Source organism: Hypomesus nipponensis, chromosome 25, assembly GCF_054491055.1.
Source record: "Hypomesus nipponensis isolate SF chromosome 25, ASM5449105v1, whole genome shotgun sequence".
NCBI classification, from domain to species: domain Eukaryota; kingdom Metazoa; phylum Chordata; class Actinopteri; order Osmeriformes; family Osmeridae; genus Hypomesus; species Hypomesus nipponensis.
The window spans coordinates 14462501-14470000 of NC_140385.1; the positions used below are offsets into that span (position 1 = coordinate 14462501).

A 7500-nucleotide genomic window follows, 5' to 3' on the forward strand; every position below is an offset into this window, starting at 1 on the left:
ACGAAATAAGTTGACAACCATAGGCTACTTATCCATATACAGATTTAGCAATTGACAATGCAAGGTGGTCTCTCTCTCTCTCGTGTCAAAATGAAAACAGCTTCCAGCCCCTTTCATGAAGGACTACTTGTGCATATTGCAAGATTTCAGTTTCTAAGTGAATGAGCAAAAGAGCATACAGCACCTGGTATTCCCAGGCGGTCTCCCATCCAAGTACTAACCAGGCCCGACCCTGCTTAGCTTCCGAGATCAGACGAGATCGGGCGTTGCCAGGCTGGTATGGCCGTACGAAATAAGTTGACAACCATAGGCTACTTATCCATATACAGATTTAGCAATTGACAATGCAAGGTAGTCTCTCTCTCTCTCTCTCTCTCTCTCTCGTGTCAAAATGAAAACAGCTTCCAGCCCCTTTCATGAAGGACTACTTGTGCATATTGCAAGATGTCAGTTTCTAAGTGAATGAGCAAAAGAGCATACAGCACCTGGTATTCCCAGGCGGTCTCCCATCCAAGTACTAACCAGGCCCGACCCTGCTTAGCTTCCGAGATCAGACGAGATCGGGCGTTGCCAGGCTGGTATGGCCGTACGAAATAAGTTGACAACCATAGGCTACTTATCCATATACAGATTTAGCAATTGACAATGCAAGGTAGTCTCTCTCTCTCTCTCTCTCTCTCGTGTCAAAATGAAAACAGCTTCCAGCCCCTTTCATGAAGGACTACTTGTGCATATTGCAAGATTTCAGTTTCTAAGTGAATGAGCAAAAGAGCATACAGCACCTGGTATTCCCAGGCGGTCTCCCATCCAAGTACTAACCAGGCCCGACCCTGCTTAGCTTCCGAGATCAGACGAGATCGGGCGTTGCCAGGCTGGTATGGCCGTACGAAATAAGTTGACAACCATAGGCTACTTATCCATATACAGATTTAGCAATTGACAATGCAAGGTGGTCTCTCTCTCTCTCTCTCGTGTCAAAATGAAAACAGCTTCCAGCCCCTTTCATGAAGGACTACTTGTGCATATTGCAAGATTTCAGTTTCTAAGTGAATGAGCAAAAGAGCATACAGCACCTGGTATTCCCAGGCGGTCTCCCATCCAAGTACTAACCAGGCCCGACCCTGCTTAGCTTCCGAGATCAGACGAGATCGGGCGTTGCCAGGCTGGTATGGCCGTACGAAATAAGTTGACAACCATAGGCTACTTATCCATATAGAGATTTAGCAATTGACAATGCAAGGTGGTCTCTCTCTCTCTCTCTCGTGTCAAAATGAAAACAGCTTCCAGCCCCTTTCATGAAGGACTACTTGTGCATATTGCAAGATGTCAGTTTCTAAGTGAATGAGCAAAAGAGCATACAGCACCTGGTATTCCCAGGCGGTCTCCCATCCAAGTACTAACCAGGCCCGACCCTGCTTAGCTTCCGAGATCAGACGAGATCGGGCGTTGCCAGGCTGGTATGGCCGTACGAAATAAGTTGACAACCATAGGCTACTTATCCATATACAGATTTAGCAATTGACAATGCAAGGTAGTCTCTCTCTCTCTCTCTCTCTCGTGTCAAAATGAAAACAGCTTCCAGCCCCTTTCATGAAGGACTACTTGTGCATATTGCAAGATGTCAGTTTCTAAGTGAATGAGCAAAAGAGCATACAGCACCTGGTATTCCCAGGCGGTCTCCCATCCAAGTACTAACCAGGCCCGACCCTGCTTAGCTTCCGAGATCAGACGAGATCGGGCGTTGCCAGGCTGGTATGGCCGTACGAAATAAGTTGACAACCATAGGCTACTTATCCATATACAGATTTAGCAATTGACAATGCAAGGTAGTCTCTCTCTCTCTCTCTCTCTCTCTCTCTCTCTCTCTCTCTCGTGTCAAAATGAAAACAGCTTCCAGCCCCTTTCATGAAGGACTACTTGTGCATATTGCAAGATGTCAGTTTCTAAGTGAATGAGCAAAAGAGCATACAGCACCTGGTATTCCCAGGCGGTCTCCCATCCAAGTACTAACCAGGCCCGACCCTGCTTAGCTTCCGAGATCAGACGAGATCAGGCGTTGCCAGGCTGGTATGGCCGTACGAAATAAGTTGACAACCATAGGCTACTTATCCATATACAGATTTAGCAATTGACAATGCAAGGTAGTCTCTCTCTCTCTCTCGTGTCAAAATGAAAACAGCTTCCAGCCCCTTTCATGAAGGACTACTTGTGCATATTGCAAGATTTCAGTTTCTAAGTGAATGAGCAAAAGAGCATACAGCACCTGGTATTCCCAGGCGGTCTCCCATCCAAGTACTAACCAGGCCCGACCCTGCTTAGCTTCCGAGATCAGACGAGATCGGGCGTTGCCAGGCTGGTATGGCCGTACGAAATAAGTTGACAACCATAGGCTACTTATCCATATACAGATTTAGCAATTGACAATGCAAGGTGGTCTCTCTCTCTCTCTCTCGTGTCAAAATGAAAACAGCTTCCAGCCCCTTTCATGAAGGACTACTTGTGCATATTGCAAGATTTCAGTTTCTAAGTGAATGAGCAAAAGAGCATACAGCACCTGGTATTCCCAGGCGGTCTCCCATCCAAGTACTAACCAGGCCCGACCCTGCTTAGCTTCCGAGATCAGACGAGATCGGGCGTTGCCAGGCTGGTATGGCCGTACGAAATAAGTTGACAACCATAGGCTACTTATCCATATAGAGATTTAGCAATTGACAATGCAAGGTGGTCTCTCTCTCTCTCTCTCGTGTCAAAATGAAAACAGCTTCCAGCCCCTTTCATGAAGGACTACTTGTGCATATTGCAAGATTTCAGTTTCTAAGTGAATGAGCAAAAGAGCATACAGCACCTGGTATTCCCAGGCGGTCTCCCATCCAAGTACTAACCAGGCCCGACCCTGCTTAGCTTCCGAGATCAGACGAGATCGGGCGTTGCCAGGCTGGTATGGCCGTACGAAATAAGTTGACAACCATAGGCTACTTATCCATATACAGATTTAGCAATTGACAATGCAAGGTAGTCTCTCTCTCTCTCTCTCTCTCTCGTGTCAAAATGAAAACAGCTTCCAGCCCCTTTCATGAAGGACTACTTGTGCATATTGCAAGATGTCAGTTTCTAAGTGAATGAGCAAAAGAGCATACAGCACCTGGTATTCCCAGGCGGTCTCCCATCCAAGTACTAACCAGGCCCGACCCTGCTTAGCTTCCGAGATCAGACGAGATCGGGCGTTGCCAGGCTGGTATGGCCGTACGAAATAAGTTGACAACCATAGGCTACTTATCCATATACAGATTTAGCAATTGACAATGCAAGGTAGTCTCTCTCTCTCTCTCGTGTCAAAATGAAAACAGCTTCCAGCCCCTTTCATGAAGGACTACTTGTGCATATTGCAAGATTTCAGTTTCTAAGTGAATGAGCAAAAGAGCATACAGCACCTGGTATTCCCAGGCGGTCTCCCATCCAAGTACTAACCAGGCCCGACCCTGCTTAGCTTCCGAGATCAGACGAGATCGGGCGTTGCCAGGCTGGTATGGCCGTACGAAATAAGTTGACAACCATAGGCTACTTATCCATATACAGATTTAGCAATTGACAATGCAAGGTAGTCTCTCTCTCTCTCTCTCTCTCTCTCTCTCTCTCTCTCTCTCTCTCTCTCTCTCTCTCTCTCTCTCTCTCTCTCTCTCTCTCTCTCTCTCTCTCTCTCTCTCTCTCTCGTGTCAAAATGAAAACAGCTTCCAGCCCCTTTCATGAAGGACTACTTGTGCATATTGCAAGATTTCAGTTTCTAAGTGAATGAGCAAAAGAGCAGACAGCACCTGGTATTCCCAGGCGGTCTCCCATCCAAGTACTAACCAGGCCCGACCCTGCTTAGCTTCCGAGATCAGACGAGATCGGGCGTTGCCAGGCTGGTATGGCCGTACCAAATAAGTTGACAACCAAAGGCTACTTATCCATATACAGATTTAGCAATTGACAATGCAAGGTAGTCTCTCTCTCTCTCTCTCTCGTGTCAAAATGAAAACAGCTTCCAGCCCCTTTCATGAAGGACTACTTGTGCATATTGCAAGATGTCAGTTTCTAAGTGAATGAGCAAAAGAGCATACAGCACCTGGTATTCCCAGGCGGTCTCCCATCCAAGTACTAACCAGGCCCGACCCTGCTTAGCTTCCGAGATCAGACGAGATCGGGCGTTGCCAGGCTGGTATGGCCGTACGAAATAAGTTGACAACCATAGGCTACTTATCCATATACAGATTTAGCAATTGACAATGCAAGGTGGTCTCTCTCTCTCTCTCTCGTGTCAAAATGAAAACAGCTTCCAGCCCCTTTCATGAAGGACTACTTGTGCATATTGCAAGATTTCAGTTTCTAAGTGAATGAGCAAAAGAGCATACAGCACCTGGTATTCCCAGGCGGTCTCCCATCCAAGTACTAACCAGGCCCGACCCTGCTTAGCTTCCGAGATCAGACGAGATCGGGCGTTGCCAGGCTGGTATGGCCGTACGAAATAAGTTGACAACCATATGCTACTTATCCATATACAGATTTAGCAATTGACAATGCAAGGTAGTCTCTCTCTCTCTCTCTCTCTCGTGTCAAAATGAAAACAGCTTCCAGCCCCTTTCATGAAGGACTACTTGTGCATATTGCAAGATGTCAGTTTCTAAGTGAATGAGCAAAAGAGCATACAGCACCTGGTATTCCCAGGCGGTCTCCCATCCAAGTACTAACCAGGCCCGACCCTGCTTAGCTTCCGAGATCAGACGAGATCGGGCGTTGCCAGGCTGGTATGGCCGTACGAAATAAGTTGACAACCATAGGCTACTTATCCATATACAGATTTAGCAATTGACAATGCAAGGTAGTCTCTCTCTCTCTCTCTCTCTCTCTCTCTCTCTCTCTCTCTCTCTCTCTCTCTCTCTCTCTCTCTCTCTCTCTCTCTCTCTCTCTCTCTCGTGTCAAAATGAAAACAGCTTCCAGCCCCTTTCATGAAGGACTACTTGTGCATATTGCAAGATTTCAGTTTCTAAGTGAATGAGCAAAAGAGCAGACAGCACCTGGTATTCCCAGGCGGTCTCCCATCCAAGTACTAACCAGGCCCGACCCTGCTTAGCTTCCGAGATCAGACGAGATCGGGCGTTGCCAGGCTGGTATGGCCGTACCAAATAAGTTGACAACCAAAGGCTACTTATCCATATACAGATTTAGCAATTGACAATGCAAGGTAGTCTCTCTCTCTCTCTCTCTCGTGTCAAAATGAAAACAGCTTCCAGCCCCTTTCATGAAGGACTACTTGTGCATATTGCAAGATGTCAGTTTCTAAGTGAATGAGCAAAAGAGCATACAGCACCTGGTATTCCCAGGCGGTCTCCCATCCAAGTACTAACCAGGCCCGACCCTGCTTAGCTTCCGAGATCAGACGAGATCGGGCGTTGCCAGGCTGGTATGGCCGTACGAAATAAGTTGACAACCATAGGCTACTTATCCATATACAGATTTAGCAATTGACAATGCAAGGTGGTCTCTCTCTCTCTCTCTCGTGTCAAAATGAAAACAGCTTCCAGCCCCTTTCATGAAGGACTACTTGTGCATATTGCAAGATTTCAGTTTCTAAGTGAATGAGCAAAAGAGCAGACAGCACCTGGTATTCCCAGGCGGTCTCCCATCCAAGTACTAACCAGGCCCGACCCTGCTTAGCTTCCGAGATCAGACGAGATCGGGCGTTGCCAGGCTGGTATGGCCGTACCAAATAAGTTGACAACCAAAGGCTACTTATCCATATACAGATTTAGCAATTGACAATGCAAGGTAGTCTCTCTCTCTCTCTCTCTCGTGTCAAAATGAAAACAGCTTCCAGCCCCTTTCATGAAGGACTACTTGTGCATATTGCAAGATGTCAGTTTCTAAGTGAATGAGCAAAAGAGCATACAGCACCTGGTATTCCCAGGCGGTCTCCCATCCAAGTACTAACCAGGCCCGACCCTGCTTAGCTTCCGAGATCAGACGAGATCGGGCGTTGCCAGGCTGGTATGGCCGTACGAAATAAGTTGACAACCATAGGCTACTTATCCATATACAGATTTAGCAATTGACAATGCAAGGTGGTCTCTCTCTCTCTCTTGTGTCAAAATGAAAACAGCTTCCAGCCCCTTTCATGAAGGACTACTTGTGCATATTGCAAGATTTCAGTTTCTAAGTGAATGAGCAAAAGAGCATACAGCACCTGGTATTCCCAGGCGGTCTCCCATCCAAGTACTAACCAGGCCCGACCCTGCTTAGCTTCCGAGATCAGACGAGATCGGGCGTTGCCAGGCTGGTATGGCCGTACGAAATAAGTTGACAACCATATGCTACTTATCCATATACAGATTTAGCAATTGACAATGCAAGGTAGTCTCTCTCTCTCTCTCTCTCTCGTGTCAAAATGAAAACAGCTTCCAGCCCCTTTCATGAAGGACTACTTGTGCATATTGCAAGATGTCAGTTTCTAAGTGAATGAGCAAAAGAGCATACAGCACCTGGTATTCCCAGGCGGTCTCCCATCCAAGTACTAACCAGGCCCGACCCTGCTTAGCTTCCGAGATCAGACGAGATCGGGCGTTGCCAGGCTGGTATGGCCGTACGAAATAAGTTGACAACCATAGGCTACTTATCCATATACAGATTTAGCAATTGACAATGCAAGGTAGTCTCTCTCTCTCTCTCTCTCTCTCTCTCTCTCTCTCTCTCTCTCTCTCTCTCTCTCTCGTGTCAAAATGAAAACAGCTTCCAGCCCCTTTCATGAAGGACTACTTGTGCATATTGCAAGATGTCAGTTTCTAAGTGAATGAGCAAAAGAGCATACAGCACCTGGTATTCCCAGGCGGTCTCCCATCCAAGTACTAACCAGGCCCGACCCTGCTTAGCTTCCGAGATCAGACGAGATCGGGCGTTGCCAGGCTGGTATGGCCGTACGAAATAAGTTGACAACCATAGGCTACTTATCCATATACAGATTTAGCAATTGACAATGCAAGGTAGTCTCTCTCTCTCTCTCGTGTCAAAATGAAAACAGCTTCCAGCCCCTTTCATGAAGGACTACTTGTGCATATTGCAAGATTTCAGTTTCTAAGTGAATGAGCAAAAGAGCATACAGCACCTGGTATTCCCAGGCGGTCTCCCATCCAAGTACTAACCAGGCCCGACCCTGCTTAGCTTCCGAGATCAGACGAGATCGGGCGTTGCCAGGCTGGTATGGCCGTACGAAATAAGTTGACAACCATAGGCTACTTATCCATATACAGATTTAGCAATTGACAATGCAAGGTGGTCTCTCTCTCTCTCTCTCGTGTCAAAATGAAAACAGCTTCCAGCCCCTTTCATGAAGGACTACTTGTGCATATTGCAAGATTTCAGTTTCTAAGTGAATGAGCAAAAGAGCATACAGCACCTGGTATTCCCAGGCGGTCTCCCATCCAAGTACTAACCAGGCCCGACCCTGCTTAGCTTCCGAGATCAGACGAG

The 7500-nt window shown here is 47.0% G+C and overlaps 23 non-coding genes and 3 pseudogenes across 23 annotated transcripts in view; all 26 read right to left on the reverse strand.

Annotated features, from left to right (window-relative positions):
• LOC146225422 (5S ribosomal RNA) overlaps window positions 1–4 on the reverse strand; it is a 119-nt gene extending 115 nt beyond the window's left edge. Inside the window, exon 1 of the ribosomal RNA XR_014747996.1 lies at window positions 1–4. This exon is cut by the window's left edge and continues 115 nt beyond it. This is a non-coding gene — a ribosomal RNA (5S ribosomal RNA).
• Window positions 5–172: 168 nt separating this feature from the next.
• LOC146225423 (5S ribosomal RNA) lies at window positions 173–291 on the reverse strand. The gene has a single exon (XR_014747997.1). It is a non-coding gene; the product is annotated as a 5S ribosomal RNA (ribosomal RNA).
• A 182-nt stretch (window positions 292–473) lies between these two features.
• LOC146225424 (5S ribosomal RNA) lies at window positions 474–592 on the reverse strand. The gene has a single exon (XR_014747998.1). It is a non-coding gene; the product is annotated as a 5S ribosomal RNA (ribosomal RNA).
• Window positions 593–770: 178 nt separating this feature from the next.
• LOC146225425 (5S ribosomal RNA) lies at window positions 771–889 on the reverse strand. Its single transcript, XR_014747999.1, has one exon. It is a non-coding gene; the product is annotated as a 5S ribosomal RNA (ribosomal RNA).
• Window positions 890–1061: 172 nt separating this feature from the next.
• On the reverse strand, window positions 1062–1180 carry LOC146225426 (5S ribosomal RNA). Its single transcript, XR_014748000.1, has one exon. It is a non-coding gene; the product is annotated as a 5S ribosomal RNA (ribosomal RNA).
• A 172-nt stretch (window positions 1181–1352) lies between these two features.
• On the reverse strand, window positions 1353–1471 carry LOC146225427 (5S ribosomal RNA). Its single transcript, XR_014748001.1, has one exon. It is a non-coding gene; the product is annotated as a 5S ribosomal RNA (ribosomal RNA).
• Window positions 1472–1647: 176 nt separating this feature from the next.
• On the reverse strand, window positions 1648–1766 carry LOC146225428 (5S ribosomal RNA). The gene has a single exon (XR_014748002.1). It is a non-coding gene; the product is annotated as a 5S ribosomal RNA (ribosomal RNA).
• A 196-nt stretch (window positions 1767–1962) lies between these two features.
• Window positions 1963–2081, reverse strand: LOC146225429 (5S ribosomal RNA). The gene has a single exon (XR_014749614.1). It is a non-coding gene; the product is annotated as a 5S ribosomal RNA (ribosomal RNA).
• Window positions 2082–2251: 170 nt separating this feature from the next.
• Window positions 2252–2370, reverse strand: LOC146225430 (5S ribosomal RNA). Its single transcript, XR_014748003.1, has one exon. It is a non-coding gene; the product is annotated as a 5S ribosomal RNA (ribosomal RNA).
• Window positions 2371–2542: 172 nt separating this feature from the next.
• LOC146225431 (5S ribosomal RNA) lies at window positions 2543–2661 on the reverse strand. The gene has a single exon (XR_014748004.1). It is a non-coding gene; the product is annotated as a 5S ribosomal RNA (ribosomal RNA).
• A 172-nt stretch (window positions 2662–2833) lies between these two features.
• On the reverse strand, window positions 2834–2952 carry LOC146225432 (5S ribosomal RNA). The gene has a single exon (XR_014748005.1). It is a non-coding gene; the product is annotated as a 5S ribosomal RNA (ribosomal RNA).
• Window positions 2953–3130: 178 nt separating this feature from the next.
• Window positions 3131–3249, reverse strand: LOC146225433 (5S ribosomal RNA). The gene has a single exon (XR_014748007.1). It is a non-coding gene; the product is annotated as a 5S ribosomal RNA (ribosomal RNA).
• Window positions 3250–3419: 170 nt separating this feature from the next.
• Window positions 3420–3538, reverse strand: LOC146225434 (5S ribosomal RNA). The gene has a single exon (XR_014748008.1). It is a non-coding gene; the product is annotated as a 5S ribosomal RNA (ribosomal RNA).
• A 262-nt stretch (window positions 3539–3800) lies between these two features.
• LOC146225435 (5S ribosomal RNA) lies at window positions 3801–3919 on the reverse strand (annotated as a pseudogene).
• A 174-nt stretch (window positions 3920–4093) lies between these two features.
• LOC146225436 (5S ribosomal RNA) lies at window positions 4094–4212 on the reverse strand. Its single transcript, XR_014748009.1, has one exon. It is a non-coding gene; the product is annotated as a 5S ribosomal RNA (ribosomal RNA).
• Window positions 4213–4384: 172 nt separating this feature from the next.
• Window positions 4385–4503, reverse strand: LOC146225437 (5S ribosomal RNA). The gene has a single exon (XR_014748010.1). It is a non-coding gene; the product is annotated as a 5S ribosomal RNA (ribosomal RNA).
• Window positions 4504–4679: 176 nt separating this feature from the next.
• Window positions 4680–4798, reverse strand: LOC146225438 (5S ribosomal RNA). Its single transcript, XR_014748011.1, has one exon. It is a non-coding gene; the product is annotated as a 5S ribosomal RNA (ribosomal RNA).
• A 244-nt stretch (window positions 4799–5042) lies between these two features.
• On the reverse strand, window positions 5043–5161 carry LOC146225439 (5S ribosomal RNA; annotated as a pseudogene).
• A 174-nt stretch (window positions 5162–5335) lies between these two features.
• Window positions 5336–5454, reverse strand: LOC146225440 (5S ribosomal RNA). Its single transcript, XR_014748012.1, has one exon. It is a non-coding gene; the product is annotated as a 5S ribosomal RNA (ribosomal RNA).
• A 172-nt stretch (window positions 5455–5626) lies between these two features.
• Window positions 5627–5745, reverse strand: LOC146225441 (5S ribosomal RNA; annotated as a pseudogene).
• A 174-nt stretch (window positions 5746–5919) lies between these two features.
• On the reverse strand, window positions 5920–6038 carry LOC146225442 (5S ribosomal RNA). The gene has a single exon (XR_014748013.1). It is a non-coding gene; the product is annotated as a 5S ribosomal RNA (ribosomal RNA).
• A 170-nt stretch (window positions 6039–6208) lies between these two features.
• Window positions 6209–6327, reverse strand: LOC146225443 (5S ribosomal RNA). Its single transcript, XR_014748014.1, has one exon. It is a non-coding gene; the product is annotated as a 5S ribosomal RNA (ribosomal RNA).
• A 176-nt stretch (window positions 6328–6503) lies between these two features.
• On the reverse strand, window positions 6504–6622 carry LOC146225444 (5S ribosomal RNA). Its single transcript, XR_014748015.1, has one exon. It is a non-coding gene; the product is annotated as a 5S ribosomal RNA (ribosomal RNA).
• Window positions 6623–6834: 212 nt separating this feature from the next.
• Window positions 6835–6953, reverse strand: LOC146225445 (5S ribosomal RNA). The gene has a single exon (XR_014748016.1). It is a non-coding gene; the product is annotated as a 5S ribosomal RNA (ribosomal RNA).
• A 170-nt stretch (window positions 6954–7123) lies between these two features.
• On the reverse strand, window positions 7124–7242 carry LOC146225446 (5S ribosomal RNA). Its single transcript, XR_014748018.1, has one exon. It is a non-coding gene; the product is annotated as a 5S ribosomal RNA (ribosomal RNA).
• Window positions 7243–7414: 172 nt separating this feature from the next.
• LOC146225447 (5S ribosomal RNA) overlaps window positions 7415–7500 on the reverse strand; it is a 119-nt gene continuing 33 nt past the window's right edge. Inside the window, exon 1 of the ribosomal RNA XR_014748019.1 lies at window positions 7415–7500. This exon is cut by the window's right edge and continues 33 nt beyond it. This is a non-coding gene — a ribosomal RNA (5S ribosomal RNA).